The following is a 19133-nucleotide window of genomic DNA, read 5'->3' on the forward strand; positions in this document are numbered from 1 at the left end:
TCCAAGGTCGCCTGGCAAGACCGATCTCCACCGTTCTTTCCACACCCACTTTTCTTTGTATACTATAAAGATGTCTTCCTCTTATTTCATTAATAATAACAAGGTTACGTATTGGGCATTCGGCACTAAATCAAAGTCTATATAAAATAGGTAAACATGAAACAGGTAATTGTGATAAATGTGGATATCCAGAGACAGTAAAGCATGTATTACTAGAATGTATAGCATACAACAGAGAAAGAATTGAACTGGTTCAGTTACTAAAGAATGGGAATGTAAGTAGTCTTTCACTCAAGGAAATATTAGGAGAAGGAACAAATTATAAAATACGTGAGGAGTTATTAAAATATTTAAAGGATACAGAACTGGTAAAAAAGATATAGAGTTAATCATTAAATATCTTTTTTTTTTTTTTTTTTTTTTTTAATCACCAAATGTATTCAACCAAGTAGTGCTCCATACTCCAATCCAGTAGGTGGCGGTAAATGCACCTTAAGTTGGTTTGCCACCCGCCATTTAAACAACAAAAGAAGAAGAAGAAGAAGAAGACCGATCTCCACGAGGACGCAAGTCCGTTCTTTGCGTTCTTGGAATTGAGAAACAGCCAAGGTCTCCCTCTCTGCCGTGCGCGCGCTAAATTTCATATTAACATAGCGTTTCGAAAACGGGACAGGTTATTAAAAAGAAGGACAATCCCGGTAAAACCGGGACAGGTGGCAACCCTATTGTAAACACTGGGGCAGAGTTTTGCGTTCGTCCGCTTTCAGGACCGGATCTAGACAAGAACTTGTGGTTTAAAAGTGTATATTTGTTATTTTTATTGTCAAAAATGACAATCGTTTTGCTAGATAAGACCCTTATGCCTCGTTTGGGATTGTTTATAGTCCTTCGAAACTCCGTTTGAAAAAAAACTGTTAAGTGTTGAGTTAAGTATTAATTGTTGGTGTCTATTAAAGTCCATAAAATGAGAAAAATCCTGCAATGTTTTCCTCATAAAACATAATTTCTTCTCGACTGAACAAAAAAAGGCATCAACATTTTGGATGACATGGTGGTGAGTAAATTATCTAAATTTTTCTTTTAAGAAAATGGACTAATCCTTTAACTCGGAGGCTCGGAACATAACATGAGGAATGCGTGGTTTAAGTTGGTTTTCAGAGATGTATAGTAACGAAGTAGAACTACTTCACTACTGTACTTAAAGGAACAGTATGTAAGAAATTTATATAAATTAATCATAAAATGGCACTGATATGTCACTAGACATTAAGAAATCATTTTCATTTCAAATACTTATAACACTGACAACAGTGGTATGGCCAGGATATTGTCATTTAAAAAGTGGAGTTGCAGCCCTCAACTGATGTTTATATTGTCATTTTGTGTATTGGCCACCAGTTGTGAGATTGCAGTACCAGTTTTAGCCACAAGTTTTGTGATTGCAATACCAGTTTTGGCCACAATCCTACATACAGTTCCTTTAAGTACTAAAAGACAGTATCTGTAAGTATTATTTTTTTCTCCTACTTCCACTTTTACTTCAGTACATATTTTCAATGGGTTTAATACTTTTACTCCGATACATTTTTTATGTGCTGCATAGTTTCTCGTTACACTCAAATGTTACGAATCATTCCAAACCCACATTATCACTGCCGGAGCGGTGATACACATTAGAAACACACACAGATCGTGGTCTAAACCAATCGGAGAAAGTGAAGAGCGGATCCCTCCCTCCCTCTCATTCACAAATATGAGCCGCGGTTGTGAACAAATGTGAAGCGAAGAGAGAACCAAAGTGCGCGAGAGAGACCGAGAGAGAGAAAGAATGCGCGAAAAAGGGCGAGTGTGCGCGAAAAAAGGAAACTTAAATACATTGAAACACCTTTACCTATTACCATTATATCCACTATTATTTCATTAATTCTGAATTCTCTATCTCCATTTCAGTTAAATTAATCTGAATTATCTGAACATTCATGTCCTTGTACTCCTGCTACAGCCAAAGGAATTGTGAGTGTCCTTTAGCTTAGGGGATGGTTCCGGTGTTTGGCACTTTGGGTCTCATTTCTGGTTTGTTTTGGATGGGCTGCAGTGATGGACACAGGGGTTTTGTCGGTGGGTCGTGTCTTGACTTTTCGACTGATTTAGAAGCGTCTCCCGACCGCTTCAGAATGGAAGCCAAGGGCCATGCACAAAAAATGTCACCAAAACAACACCCAACGTTCATCCCTAAAACTGTACTACTCACCGAGTGGCTCCTGGTGCTCGTTGATGATTAAAAACAAATATATTGGCGCAATGTATGATTTCAATCCGTGTTATTTGCTATAGTGGAACTATTTTTTCAGATACCTCACAACCGCGTATATACTTCCGCTCTATATTTGAGTCTGAAGCATGAATGAACGTAGTCCAACAAACTGTAATAAAACGGTAGTATACTTTCAAAATCAAGTTTATTTATAACACTTACACCATCGAATATGTTTTTTCATCAGCAAAACAATAAAGAAAATATTTTGCAGAAACCCAAGTGCTCCGTCATGCAAGTCAACAGATCCGCACACTTTAAGAGCTAAAGCATATATATATACAATACAACAGTAATCCCCCATAACTCTGTGTGACATATTGACGTCTTGTGAAGCAAATCAATCAGTTTTTGCAAGAAACTGAACGTTATTTACAACACTATTAGCGTAAATGCCAAAGCAGGAAGCGCGCTTTACGTTTGAGGTGATCTCTTCCACTAGTGCTGTTGGCTATGGATGTTGGTCTCTCTGCGCCACCTATAGAGCGGGAGCGTGAAGCGCACTTCCTGCTTGGCAAAAGCTCTGCATTGACGCTGTAAAAAAATATATATATTCGAATCTCAAAACTGAAAATCGAATGTCAACCCACGGAACGAATATTCGAATATTCTGGTCCAGCCCTACAAATATGGGAAAAATTTCTTCTGAGAGTAAACAGCCCCTTTTCTGTTTCCCGGCGGCGGAGTGATATATCAGCGAGCATTGCGTCTTCCTAGAGAAGTCAATGGAATTTTACAAAATGCCAAATAAAACACGACAGAAACTGTATTTCGCTACACAACTTGTTTTTAATTATCAACGAACACCACGAACCACTCGGTGAGTAGCACAGTTTTGAAAATGAACGTTAAGTGTTGTTTTAATGACATGTTTGTGCATGGCCATTGACTTCCATTCTGAAGCAGTCAAGAGACGCTTCTAAACGAGTCAAAAACTCAAGACACGACCCATTGTCAAAATTTCTGTGTCCATCACTGTAGTTCATCCAAAACAAACCAGAAATGAGACTCAAAGTGTTAAATACCGGAATTATCCTTTAAACATTTGAAATAATATAAACAATATTACATTCAAACTTTTGACTGTTTTCTTTAATAACTACATTATACAATACTTGTACTTTTAATTTCAGTACTTGAGTAGTATATTTAAAAAAAAAACTACTTGCAATACTTAAAGGAGGGGGGGGGGGGGTTAATGGTATTTCAAGCATTCTGACTTATTAACACAGTTATAGAGTTGTTTCCTCATGCTAAACGCAGGCAAAGTGTCAAAACAGCAGTTGGACCTGTTACAGAATATTTCTGTGCCGAATGCACTTCGTCAGGGTTCGTACAAGTTTCGGCAAGTTTTTTTCGATTACAGTTCTAACTGACGTTTCAGGGGTTTTCGATACGTATCACTTCTTTATATGGGCTTCCCCCGGAAAACTTTCCCCAGAAAACCCCGCCCACCCGTCAATCAGCGGGAGACGCTAGAGTTTGCTAACAGCTTATCACGCCACTCAGCTTTGTTTAATTTCAAAATTCAACAATGGCACGAAAGAAGAAGTGTGTTTTTGGATGTAAGGAGAAGACATCCAGCCTTATGGAAACAATGGATATAGTTTATTATTCGGGGTAGCAGTGGAGTTTTGCGTGTGTGTTTGATGCGGTGGATTTTCCCAACCAGGTCATGACGAGTTACACGACACGGTAAGTAAGACTTCTGTTTTATGTTGGAAATAGTCGGGTGCATATTATATAAATGACACGAACATGTAGTGAATCATAAGTTAAAACAAGTGTTGTATAGTGTTGCATGACTCGTACTCGCTCCTCCCGCGGTATAACTCCTCCTTCTTCGTTTTTTTGTACGTTATAGGAAAAAATCGGTAAAGCTAATCTTTCTTTTATAAATCTGATTAAACTAAAGACTCTTCACATAAAGGATGTCATACTACTCTATAGGTACTCCAGATTAACATCAGAAATGCAGAAACAGCATGTGTTATGTGACCTTTAAGTACAAACATGTTTAATACTTTAGTGCTGTGCTTAAAGAGCACTTCAACTTCTACTCAAGTCACTTTTTTGATAGAGCACTTGTACTTTTACTCAAGTCTGGGTCCCTAGTACTTTATACATCTCTGTTGGTTTTTAAAGAAGTTCCAGCTCATGTGGGGAGTGTTTGTTTATTTTGTGTACCACAAGAAGAAGCCACAAGTCGATGCTGGATTTGCATAGAGACTGTGATTAAAAGCACCACTAATATTGGATCTGACAGGAAAGACACATACAATTTAGCTTTTGAAGCTTTTATCAAAAAGTAAATGAAAAAAGCTTCAAAACTTTTATGCGTTCATGATGATAAGGCTTTATTTATTTATTTTTTAGGTTGGTTGGCTTTCTAGGGGCTAAATGAGAGCTGTGTGTGCAGGGCCTGTGTGGGCCTAGTGAGGGCTTTCTGGGGGCTAAGTGAGGGCTGTGTGTGCAGGGCCAGTGCTAAGGGGCCAATGTTTTGCCGATAAGCAAAATCTCAGGGGCCCTGCGCTGTCAGCCTGCTGGGGGCCCTAAGACGAGCCCTAATTGGGCCAATAATGGCCATCATAAGCTTGCTTGCAGGGATATTACTCTACCACTATTTTGTCTATGCACTTTCTTCAATTTATCTAATACCAGATTTTTATAATGATTATAATAGTTTATAATAACTACACTTGTCAACATTTGAAGTGGATCAAAACCTTTCTTAAAACCAATGCCCAATACCCGTTCTTGTCTTAGGACAATGAATGATTTTGATCCACTTCAAATGTTGACTTGTATATTCCTGTCCTCTCGCCAATACCCCCACAGAAATATATATCTCAATTCAATTCAATTTTATTTATGTAGCGCTTTTCACAATACTCAATTGTTTCAAAGCAGCTTTACATTAATAGAAGCAGTAAAAGCACAGAAAAACGACAGATAGCACAACATAATACACAATAGCATAAGCAGTCAAATTTACTGCGGCTATGACTCAACATTATGAGCGAGCGTATTACTAATGTAACGCCTAGGAGAAGAAGCTAAGTTAAGCCCAAGCAGGCTACCTCCCCGGGGTAAAAAACCCCCTAGGAGAAAAAAAACAAAAACTCTGGGTTGTTTAGCCGAGGAAATAAAAAATAAAAAGTCCTAGGAGGGAAAAACCCTTGGGAGATATACATGTATATACACACATATAAACGGATAAGGAGATTAAGCGGAGATTAAGCGGAGATTAAGCGGGTTCTGCCGGTGATCGTTGGTCAGGCATCAGCTGGGCATCACATTGAGGGACGACCAGTAGATCAGAGGTGTGCCGACTACCGGATCTGGGTCTGTTTGTCCCATTGTCCTCAGGGTCGAGGACGAGACAGGGAGAGAAAAACAAAATCATATTAGCGTAGGGGCTGTTCACATGTAATGCAAGTGTCACACAGTGATGTGGTTTAATCAGCTTAGTTTCAGACAGACTAACTATTGCGGCATAATTATATTATCCACAGTTGAGGATTTTGCAAATTGGGGGCCCACTGCGACGGTAGATATGGTAACTAAGGGTCCCCTTCCGATTTTTAAGAGAAAATGAAACCTGTCGACCCGTTTGACTAAGGCCTGTAACCCCACTGTCATCGTTAATGCAGGTTTAGTGGCAAACGGGTCTATATTGCATACTATTTACAAGATCACGAGAAAACGGCAACATCGCAACCTGGCCATACGTGTCAACCCGTTTGACTAAGGCTGGAGGCCCCACTGTCGTCGTTAATGCAGGTTCAGTGGCAAACGGGTCTGTATGGCATACTATTCACAAGACACATGAAAGCGCCAAAATCGCACCCCGACCATACGTGCCAACCCGTTTGACTAAGGCTGGAGGCCCCACTGTCGTCGTTAATGCAGGTTCAGTGGCAAACCGGTTTGTATGGCATACTATTCACAAGACACACGAAAATGCCAAAATCACAACCCAACCATACGTGCCAACCCGTTTGACTAAGGCTGGGGGCCCCACTGTCTTCGTTAATGCAGGTTCAGTGGCAAACGGGTTTGTATGGCATACTATTCACAAGAACACGAAAGTTCCAAAATCGCAATCCGACTATAGGTTAAGATAAGGTTTTTATTTATTTATTTGGTTGGTCTGTGTTATGACCGCGAGTGCTTTGTTCCGTACAAATAACTATTTCGAGTTAAGTACTTTTACTAGACAAATTATGCGAATGCTTTGTTGAAGAGAAAAGTTTTAAGTCTAGATTTAAAATTATCGACTGTGTCTGATTCTCGGACATCGGTTGGTAAATCATTCCAGAGCTTAGGGGCTAAGTAGGAAAATGACCTTCCACTTTTAGACACTTTTGATAGTCTAGGGATAATCAAGAGACCAGAATTTTGCGACCGTAGTGTGCGTGATGGATTGTATTCTGATAGTAATTCTCTTAGATATGAGGGTGCTAGGCCATTTAAAGCTTTGTAGGTGATTAGTGATATTTTAAATTGTATGCGATATTTAACTGGTAGCCAGTGTAAAGATGCCGGAATTGGGCTTATGTGGTCGTACTTTTTAGATCGAGTTAGTACCCTTGCGGAAGCGTTTTAAACTAGCTGAAGCTTGTTTACTTGATTTGCATGGCATCCCCCGAGTAGCGAGTAACAATAGTCTATTCTAGAGGTCATAAAAGCATGGATAAGCTTCTCTGCGTCAGATGTAGATAGTATATGGCGTATTTTCAAGATATTTCTAAGATGGAAGAATGCTGTGCGGCAGACGTTGGCGATATGACTATCGAAGGATAAGTTGCTGTCGAACATCACACCTAAGTTCCTAACTGTGGAAGATGGCACCACAGTGCAGCCATCTATGTGCAACTTGTAATCTGACATATTATGTTTGTAGCGATTCGGTTCAATAATAAGTATCTCTGTCTTATTGGAGTTCAGCTTAAGAAAGTTATGTGTGTAGTGGAGGACTTTTATTATGCTTTTATTTTCATATTATTATGTTTTATTTTTCATCCTATTTTTCGTTTTTTAATTACAATCATAAGCTCATAAATTGTGATTCATATGGAGATCATGTTTTTCTGCTAACGTACAGAATTATGCTCTTTCTGTCTTCTGAGCAAAGTACAATGTCCAAGGACTTAAACATCATGTACTGAGAACAAGACATACGTTTTATGATTTCACTAGATTTGTGTTTAACTGTTTATGTTCTTAATCACTGACAAATTGAAGCTTATCTTCTAAATGACGTAGAAACGGATGACTACACGTTTCAGCATCTTACTATAAATGTGTGTTCAACCTTGTAATCGGGGCTCTTAGGTTTTTAAACTTCTAGCACCATGCGGGTGAGAGCCTATTCTGCAGAATATATAAAATTCAGACAAAGAAAATTCTGTCGACAGTGTGTCTGTGTGATCCTTGACTTTGACTCTTAGTGAGTATTATTTGATGCGGCTAAAATTCCACGACAATAATGGCGACGAGGATGCGGATTCCACAGCTGAAGACTTCAGAAGGTTTGGGAGAGACTGACTGATCACCCCTGAGACGAGAGGTCTCGGGCTCCGTACCCCAGGCCTACGGGAAGGGAGAGTCTCAACCATTTCTGAAGTCAAAGCTGACGGAATCTGGAAAAGAACCGTTGTGGTGGCATCTGAATAGATAATACGGTAAGCGTTATTTCGTTCGTGACCATGGGTCAGGGTAATTCGAAAGGGAGTACAAAGTCAATGGATCTGGAAAATGGCGTGTATGCTCGAGTGATCAAATCAAAGGGCACGGGGGCGTTGGAAAGCGTAAAATCTGGGAGAAAAGGTATGATTTTCCTCCTAAAGGAACACTGAGTGTAAAAGCACTCATTTTATTAAGGGAAAAATCATTGCGGATGGCAGAGAAATGAGAGCACAGAGTAAGATAAAGACCAAGGATGAACTGACTCAGACTAAGTCAGAGCTAAACATTAAGCAAATGTTTTTCCTACATCAGATTCATTACATGATGAACCTTACTTTCTTTTTTTTCCTCCTCCCTATGCACCTGCACGTACCCCACCTGGGGTACATTTCCAATTCACAAGGGTACCGCTTCTGGACGATGACCTCCAACCCCCTCCACAACGTCGCCCTCCACCACCACCTGCTCAACAAATCGCACAGATACAACAACCAGCTCAACAAGCCGCACAGATACAACAGCCAGCACGACAAGCACCACCTTCTGCACCCCCGCCACCGCCGATGCAAGAACTGCCACGTGGACCAGAATCAGAGATCATCCACATCCTTGACAGCACTTTTGAAGAGGACAAAGATGATGTTCAGATAAAGACGGAACGGGAGGCAAGGCCTAAGGAAACAGCAGAGAAGCCGTTCACCAGAGAAACAGCTATCTTCAGCTTTTGCCAAGATAGGAGAATGGGCACAGCCACAACATAACAACGCAATTTCTCTTCGCAAGGACAACGCTCCCGAGAGAACGGGCAGCAGAGAGAATGAGAGAAGAGGAGAGGAGATCCGAAAGAAAATGTTTGCTGGTATTGCGGACAGAAAGGACATTTGAAAAACTAATGTTTCCATTTCCTGAAAACTAAAGGGACACCGGAATCCCAAGGGAGCGCGGGAAACCTGCCGGTGTGTAAAGAAAGGGGCGACTGAAGCCAGGAGGGGGAAGGGGAGCATCGTACAGAGGCGGGTAAGTCCAGTCTTGTTTTTTCTGCGTTCAAATGCCATATTATCTGCTTGCTAATTCTGTTTTTTCTGATGTGTGTGATAGGGAAAGGAATGCTCTATGCAATGAAGGACTTGCTTTGCTTGATAATGATAAGAAATAATGGTTGAGGGACAGGTATTTGTTGTTTATAGGTAGACTCTGGACGAAACTCACTCTGTCATACGCAAAGATAAATTCCCATTTGTCACCTTGAGTGGGCAGTTTAACTCATCTATGAGTGCTACGGGGCATATAGTGAGGGAAGAATTTACTGCTCCACTCTGTTGTATGCATGACGGTAACGAGTTTATGCATATGTTCCTCTTATCTGACGCGTGTCCGGTAAACCTCATGGGGAGGGATTTGATGTGTAAAATTAATGCTAGCATCTTATGTAACAACCAAGGCCTGAATATTTCTTGTTGGGATCCCAGAATGTCATCTATTTGTGTGTCTCTGTTGTATGTGTATGAATGGGCCTTTTAAAGTGAAGAGTTGCATGCTGAAGGGAAGATAAGATTGCCACAAGCCAGCGAGGTCATTCCAGCTGATAACATGCATTGCACAGCTCATAGAAATGGTTCTCTGTAAAAACAGAAGGTTTGACTATAACCCATATATGCTGGAATGACTCATGGTGTGTGGCACTCGTTCAAATTGACAGAAAAGCAAGAACAAATTTTTGATGTTGAAAATTCGGTAACCCATGTTTCTATTGCAAAAACCAGTCAGCCGTGGGAAAAAGCAGGTGAATTTGCAAAGGCCTGCAGCGAGGCTGTTGATTGGGAAATGTTGTCAGAAAACGTGCAGTTCTCAGAGCAGATAACAGCACACAGGAGAAGTTGTGTTTCTTTTTTTCATTGCTGAGAGAGAGAGAGTTATAAATACAGAAAGCTGTTTCTGCAGATTCAAATTCACAAAACATTTTTCCAGCACACATGACGTGTGCTAGCATTGATTTACCGCAAGAGGTCCTTGACAAAGTACCTGACTACCTGTGGGCTAAAGATAAATATGATGTGGGTTTTGATTAAAGGGTGTGAACCAGTAGTTATCACCCCAAAGAGTGATTACAGACCATGCAAACCTCAATACCCTCTGAAAAGGGAGGCGCTTGAGGGAATAAGGCCAGTATTTGAGGCCTTATTGGAGAAAGGGATAATTGTTCCCTGCCCAAACTCACCTGTGAGAACACCCATTTTTCCTGTACAAAAGGTCAGAGATGCAGGTCAGCCCACAGAGTGGAGGTTTGTTCAAGACCTCCAAGCAGTAAATGCTGCGGTGCAGGTAAGGGCACCAAACGTGCCGAACCCTTACACAATTCTCTCACAGATACCAGCTGACGGCCAGTGGTTTTCTGTAGTGGATATTTCAAATGCATCTTTCAGTTTCCTGTCCATCCTGATAGCCAGTTTTGGTTTACTTTTACATTTGAGGGGTACAGCGAGAGCCCCACGATTTACAACCCTGCATTGCATTGTTCATTACAGAAACTTGTGTTGGATGATGATGTTGCTTTATTGCAGTACGTGGATGACCTCTTGATGGCGGCACCGACTCAGCAGTCGTGCACAGACAACACCATATGGTTGCTCACTCATCTAGCTGAGGAGGACCACAAGGTCAACCCCAAGAAGGTACAGTGCTCTGTCCAGAAAGTAACCTTTCTAGGACAAGAAATTACACCAATGGGTAAGTCTCTCTCTCCAAAGAGAATAGAGGCGATAGCTAACATACCAAAACCCATTACAAAGAAACAAGTGATGTCATTTTTGGGTATGACATCTTATTGCAGGACTTTTATTGCTAACTATTCTGAGATGCAACAACCATTGCATGACATGATTTATGAGAAACCTTTAGCACCATCAGAGAAGGTAGGATGGACAGAGAAGGATGAAAGGGCATTGGTGGAACTAAAACAGACATTACAGCAGGCACCCACTTTGGGGCTGCCATATCCAAAAAAGCATTTTATTCAAATGGTGGATGAAAGAAATGGCTGTATGACATCTGTTTTGTTGCAAGAACATGGTGACAAGTTGAGACCAGTGGCATATTTTTCAGGTCGCCTTGATGCGGTGGCCAGGGGCCTACCGGGATGTCTCAGGGCAGTGGCAGCTGCAGAGAAAGCTGTACAAGCCAGCAGTGAGTTTGTGGGATACACACAGCTGTGTCTGTTGGTTTCCTCACTATGTGTCTCATATACTGCTCGAACAGCGCACATCTCACTTGTCTGCAGCAAGATGGCTGCGTTATTCCTGTGCATTGTTACAAATGTCTAATGTCACAGTTGAAAGATGTACAGTTCTGAACCCGGCGAGATTGTTACCTACACCTGATGAAGGTACACCACACTGTTGTTTGTCTGCTCTACGGGAAGTATGCACACCAAGGCCTGACCTGGCTGACACACCCATACCTAATTGCACCATCACATATTTTGTGGATGTTTCCTCTTCCAGAGATGGGGTGGGCAGTAGTGTCTGACTTTGAAGTAGTGAAATCCGGATGCTTACCACCTCACGCAAAGGTGGCTGAATTGCATGCACTAACACAAGCTTGTCAACTTGCTACTAATCAATCTATAACCACTGCTGGTTTAACTAACAGCTGATTTACTCCTTTCTCAAATAGCTGTGTGTAAATGCAAAGCACACACCAAGGAACAGGACGTGGTATCCAGAGGCAATGCACGCGCGGACGCAGCGTTTCTCACTAACGTAGATTTTTCTCTTACACAGATTTCCCAGGAAAAGGAAGCTGAAACAGCACAGGAGTCACTAATAAGCATGCAAACTTTCTCTCCCAACAGAAATAGCTCTATGGAAATCATGTGGAGCTACCAAAACTCCTGAAGGGATTTGGATGGGTCCAAACCAAAAACTTGCTTACCTAAACACTTTTATTCCCATTTTGCTAGGTATGCTGACAGCCATGGCACAAAATTGGTTCACAAAGGGTTTTTTCTCCTGTAGCGCAGAGACATTGTGAAAACTGTCATATATGTCTGGGTAATAATGTTGCAAGAGGGGTAAAAACCGCACCTGTGGGGCATCCCATTTCCTGAGGGACCATTCATTACATATTACACATGTAATGATGGATTACATTGAATTGACACCAGCAGAAGGTAAACGTTACTGTTTGGTGATGACAGACATGTTTTCAAAGTGGACTGAAGCCACGCCCACCAAACATGCAGACAGTGCTGGGGTGACAAAAATGCTGTTGAAAGACATTATTCCCAGATGGGGAATCCCAAACAAAATTTCCAGTGATAATGGAGCACACTTCACTGCTCAGGTGGTGAAAGATGTGGGTAAATTTTTGCAAATCAATTTGACCAATCACTGCGCCTACCACCCACAAAGTGGAATTGCAGTGGAAAAAGAGAATGGCACCATCAAGGCAAAACTAAGCAAAATGTGTGAAGAAACAAAATTGAATTGGGTTCAGTGCTTACCACTGGTACTCATGTACATGAGAATGAGGGTCAGAGACTGAACAAAATTGTGCCCTTTTGAAATACTTTTTGGAAGACCCCCACATATGGGGTGGGAACCACACAGGGCGGCAGGTGACACCCTTCGAAATGAAAATGACATGTTGCAGCATTGTATTTCTATGTCTTCTATCCTTCGAAATATTTCAAAACAGGTTAAAGCAGCACTACCACGCCCCGCAGAGGGACCTTTGCACAACATCAAACCAGGAGATTTCGTGTTGGTGAAAAACCTGAGTAGGAAATCCTGGAAGGCGAGACAGTGGGAGGGGCCATTTCAGGTTCTGCTGACGACTCACACCACCGTGAAGGTTGTGGAGCGTGCCACCTGGGTGCACGTTGCCCATTGCCGGAGGGTTGGTCCCGGACTGCAAGGTGTAAACCAAAGGGAGGACGGCTAGTCGACTGCTACGGACCACTTTTTCGTATTGGTGGGAACCACAGATACCTGTATACTGCAAGTTTATACGAAGAACGACACGAGAGAACTGCAACAGCTAACAAGGTATTGGAGGACGACTCCAGTATTCTGGGTTTGGTTTGGACACACGCACACGATATCTTTAATGTGGGTAATCGACACGACGCTTGCAGCTTAATAACTGTAATTACAACACCTGCTTTGAGACCACACATTAATTTAGACACTAAGATAATTTCATTCGAACAAGAAAGCAGGATAGCTTGGCACGACTGCACCGTGTGGTCCTACCAAACCCGAACCTACAAAGGAAATTAATCAACAAGGGCTCACGACCCCAACTCTAACTGTGCTCAGGGCTCACGACCCCAACTCTAACTGTGCTCAGGGCTCACGACCCCAACTCTAACTGTGCTCAATCCGGAATCATCAAGGGCTCACGACCCCAACTCTAACTGTGCTCAATTTCTTCAAGAAAACGAACTATTTTTCTTCTTTCAAAAATGAGGTTCATAATCATACTATGTGTGTGTGCATTTTTGCTTTTGCAACTGCACAGAACTATATGTACACTATGGTTAAGGGTAATAACCAGAGCTACGTAACGATGACAGTAAATGAAGTTATGAATAAATCATAAAAAGGGAGGAGTGTAGTGGAGGACTTTTATTATGCTTTTATTTTCATATTATTATGTTTTATTTTTCATCCTATTTTTCTTTTTTTAATTACAATCATAAGCTCATAAATTGTGATTCATATGGAGATCATAGAGCAGAATTATGCTCTTTCTGTCTTCTGAGCAAAGTACAATGTCCAAGGACTTAAACATCATGTACTGAGAACAAGACATACGTTTTATGATTTCACTAGATTTGTGTTTAACTGTTTATGTTCTTAATCACTGACAAATTGAAGCTTATCTTCTAAATGACGTAGAAACTGATGACTACACATGTTTCAGCATCTTACTATAAATGTGTGTTCAACCTTGTAATCGGGGCTCTTAGGTTTTTAAACTTCTAGCACCATGCGGGTGAGAGCCTATTCTGCAGAATATATAAAATTCAGACAAAGAAAATTCTGTCGACAGTGTGTCTGTGTGATCCTTGACTTTGACTCTTAGTGAGTATTATTTGATGCGGCTAAAATTCCACGACATGTGCCATCCAGTCACTAACATCGCTAAGGCAGTCTGTTAGCTTAGAAAACGTGTGTGTTTCGCTGGGATGTGAGGAGATGTAAAGCTGGGTATCATCCGCATAGCAGTGAAAACTTATGTTATGTTTCCTGATAATGTCTCCTAGAGGTAACATGTATAACGAGAACAGGGTAGGACCTAAAACCGATCCCTGCGGTACACCGTATTTAACCAGGGAGTGATATGACTCTTCCTCGTTTACATAAACAAAGTGATAGCGATTGGTTAGATACGACCTAAACCAGGCTAGCGCCTGACCACTGATACCAACATAGTTTTCTAGTCTATTGAGTAAGATTGTATGATCTATTGTGTCAAAGGCTGCACTAAGGTCTAATAATATAAGAATTGAGATTTCACCACGATCGGATGTTAATAGGAGGTCATTTGTAACTCTAAGCAACGCTGTCTCTGTGCTATGGTGGGGCCTAAATCCTGATTGAAACTTTTCATATGTACTATTATTTGTCAAGAATGTGCGTAACTGGCTTGCCACTACCTTTTCTAATATTTTCGAAAGAAAAGGGAGATTTGAGATTGGTCTAAAGTTATTAAGCTCTCCCTGATCAAGCTGTGGTTTTTTTATCAGCAGTTTAATAACTGCTAGTTTGAAAGCTGTTGGAACGCATCCTATTTCTAGCGATGAGTTAAAGATATTTAGAACCGGGGTTGACACTACAGGGAATACCTCTTTAAGTAGTTTTGTGGGAACGGGGTCTAATATACAGGACGATGATTTGGATGACGTTACTAGTTTAGAGAGCTCTTCTATTGTAGTAGGTTTAAATGAATCAAGATGTTCGTATGGTAGTCTAGTGTTAAGTGAACTAACGGGTAGAGTGGTGGCTGCCTGGGTAGCTACGATGTTTTCCCTTATAGACGTAATTTTGTTAGAAAAGAAGTTCATGAAGTCGTTACTATTGTGTTGGAGTTTACTATTGGTTTCTGTTTGTTCTTTGTTTCTAGTCAGTTTTGCAACGGTGCTAAAGAGGAAACGAGGGTTATTATGATTCTCATTTATAAGCTTGCTAAGATAGGTAGATCTGGCGGTTTTAATAGCCTGTCTGTAGTGTTTAACACTATCTTTCCATGCTGCACGCCATACCTCTAACTTTGTGCTTCTATAATTTCTTTCCATTTTCCTAGTTGCCTTTTTGAGTGCTGCAGTGTGATGATCATACCATGGAGCTGGCGGTTTTTCTTTGATTCTCTTTTTTCGAATGGGAGCAACGGCATCCAATGTGTTAGAACAGACATTGTTTAGGTTTTCTATTACAATATCTAGATCGTCACAGTTATCTGCTACATGTTTAATTTGGGACAGGTCTGGAAGAGTGCTAATAAAGCTATCTTTAGTGGTGGAAATTATTGTTCTGGCTAATCTGTAGCATGTTGTGGATTGAGTGATCCTATCTAGAAGTACAGTGTATGACACAAGGTAATGGTCAGAAACTGCATCACTCTGAGGTGATATTTTGATGGCATTAATATTGAGCCGGAGTGACAGAATTAAGTCTAGTGTGTGCTTACGAGTATGCGTTGGCCCTGTCACGTTTTGACTAATATTGAGAGAATTTAGAACATCCATAAACGCACGTCCTAGTGCATCTTTTGGGTTATCCACATGAATATTAAAATCACCAACGATAAGAGCTTTATCTACAGTGACTACAAGCTCAGACAGGAAATCTGCTATTTCTTTAAGGAAATCTGCATGGTGGCCCGGAGGTCTATAGATTGTAGCTAAGGCAAAAGAGAGCTATTTGTGGTTACGATCAGTTATTTCCATATTTAACAACATTAGTCTAAATGATTTAAATTTTAGTTCAGATTTTTGGTTTACTTTAAAAATTTTGTTGTATATTGTAGCTACACCACCCCCTCTCCCCTTTAACCGAGGTTCATGTTTATAATAATAGTCTTGTGAGGTGGATTCGTTTAAACTAATGTAGTCGTCTGCTTTAAGCCAGGTTTCTGTTAAACAGAGTGCATCTAAGTTTTGGTCTGTAACTAATTCATTGACAATAGGTTCTTTATTGGTAAGCGATCTAATGTTAAGAAGACCGAATTTTAACATTCGAGGTTCATCTGTTAATGTATTGTTTTCTAATTTTATATTAATCAGATTTGTACCAGATGTGGCAAGCGGTGCTCTGTATTTATTTGTTCGGGGAACAGATACAGTTGAAATGTGTTGATATTCTGGTAAGATTGACTCGAAGTGCTGGGATATAAGTGATCTTGACATATCACGGCAGCTAACAGACGGACGGTTAAGCCGATCCGTCTGTTTCCTGACCTGTACCCTGGATAGTCAGACTGTATTAGAAGTAAGACTATTGGTCAGATTCATAGAGAGAATCGCCCTTCCTTCCTGAGACGGATACTTGGTCTCTCCCTTTACCCAACATACCCTTTACCCTATATCATTCCCTATAGTGCACTATATAGGGCAGATAAAGTGCACTATATCGGGTGTCGGCCAATTTTAAAGTTATATCCGAAACCTGAGTGAACAACTTCGTTCCCTTCGTTCACTACTTTTTACCCACAATGCACTGATTTTGAGGGTACATTCGATGTACACTCGCTCACTCATATTTCCCATGATGCAACAGGAGACAAAAGTGTAACTGATATCAACTGAAGGATACTGACAGTAAACACCAAAAATGTATGTTTATACACTTTTGTTAGTTCTTGTTGTCAGTGATTTTCTACTTTTTGAAAATAAACAAATAAAAAATTATTGTGATATCTTTTGTTTATGGACATTTTAATATGCGCTATCTTTACTAACTGACCACATATTTGAAGTTTATTCATCTATAGACCCCTTCACAGTCCACGTCACAGGCGGTTCCCACTGCGCATGTCGGGGTCAGAAAAGTCATTACAGCAGATTGAGTTGCGTATTATTTGGTATCGTCAAAAATGCCTACTTGCGTCGTGGACTGTGAAAATCGCACCAGGTCTGCCGTTAAGTTTTTAGGGATTCCTGCATGATCTCAAAAACAAAAAATACAACATCTGTGGCTGCAAGGAATTAAACGTGCAGACTGGGACAATGCAAAGATCAAAGAGGCTTCTGTTTGTAGTGCTCACTTCATTTCAGGTAAGTCATCATTTTCAGCCCTGTTAGATTAAACTAGAAAGCCTAAATGGTATGAACAGTTTGACCGCATGCTGCGCGTGTACCCAATCATCCAATGTTTACAAACCTTAAAGGGGTCTATATTCTCAACTAAACAGCTCTTAAAGCAACACTATGTAGTTTTTTACCTTTAAATAATGTCTCTTAAATAATTGATAGAATGATAGAACAACTTTTAACTGGACAAATTGTACTGTTGCTGCAACCTGAGCAGCCTCCTAGCCACTACAAGCACACTCTGAAAGTGGCGGTGGAGAGTAGAGCACACAGCCACCCCCCCCCCCCGCCCGCCTGCAGAAGAGTGTGTGATACCAGACATTGTTGCACTTTTCAACCACATGGGGGAACTGTAAGTCATTTTTACATGGAAACTGCATAGTGTTGCTTTAAAGGACAAGTTCGGTATTTTACACTTAAAGCCCTGTTTTCAGATTGTTTATGGTGAAATTGAACGATTTTGACAGAAATTTCGACATATGCGGCTGCCCTGAGTATTTTCGGGTGTAAGTGTTTCGCCTCACACCTCTACAATCGGTTTAATGGTGCACTGGAACAATCCTTCCTAAAATGCATTAAACTTTTGTTTACAAAGACGTGAAACTCACCGAGTGGTCAGGGGTGTTCACTGATATGCTCACACAAAAATTGCTGCAAAAGATGCTTTCCAACAGCTGTTTTAGCATTCGTTGTTAACTTGTGGGCCTCACACCCGTACATTCTTCCGCTGAGAGCTTAAATAATAGACACTCCAGCCCAGGTGGTGGCGCTAATCCGCCATTGCCAATTGCAAGAATAGAAACAAAGTTCCCGGCGCGGAGTAATACCGTACCTCACAGCACATCTAATACAAGTCAATGGAGTTGGCAAAAACTACGATAAAAACTGTTGGAATGCGTATTTTGCAGCAGTTTTTGTGTGAGCATACCAGTGAGCGCCCCTGGCCGCTCGGTGGGTTTCACGTCTTTGTAAACAAAAGTTTAATGCATTTTAGGAAGGATTGTTCCAGTGCACCATTAAACCCATTGAAAAAGTTACCCAAAAAAGTAACACCACTCAATCTGGTCAAATGCCTTCTCGGCGTCAAGTGCAAGTATAACAAGATCAGAAGGTTGACCTCTCTTTGTATATATAATATTGAAAAGACGTCTAAGATTAAAAGTAGCATTCCTGTTTGGGATGAAACCCGTCTGGTCCGTATGAACTAACTTCCCCAAAAGAGGATTCAGCCTGTTAGCTAATATTTTGGCAAATAATTTCCCATCTACATTTACGCGCAGTCTGTGGGAGTAACTTTACAGCTGCTTGTGCTGTTACCAAACATGCTCATTTCAAAGCAATTGATTAAATAAATAAGCTCGCGCAACTTTACACCCTCGCTAAATGAAAGAGGCGGAGAGCAGACGCTTTAATTTGATAAAAGTTTAAAGTCCCGGCAGAACACTGTGGGTTCGTGTTATAAAAACGTTGTGCAGTACATTAAACATAAGCCTACATCAGTATGTTGTCAGTCAAGCATTGTCGTCTGAACGGTAAGTTTTTAATTATTTTGTGAATTACATAACTTACTGTAAAGCTAATAAACAATGACTTTATAAGTTTCCATTTTTTTAAATAAGCCCAATATAACATTATTCTCATCAAAACTGACAATGATTTAAGTTATATGTATTTTGTTTTGTTTGTGTTTTAAAGTTATTTATAATAAGTCAAGTTTACTGTTTTGTGCACTTATATCAGAATCATTTTGGATAATAAAGTTTATTGTTAACTTGTGAAACACACCTGCCTATATTACATATCTTTGTCACGTCA

The sequence above is a fragment of the Misgurnus anguillicaudatus genome, chromosome 3 (assembly GCF_027580225.2).
Source record: "Misgurnus anguillicaudatus chromosome 3, ASM2758022v2, whole genome shotgun sequence".
In the NCBI taxonomy this organism is placed as follows: Eukaryota; Metazoa; Chordata; class Actinopteri; order Cypriniformes; family Cobitidae; genus Misgurnus; species Misgurnus anguillicaudatus.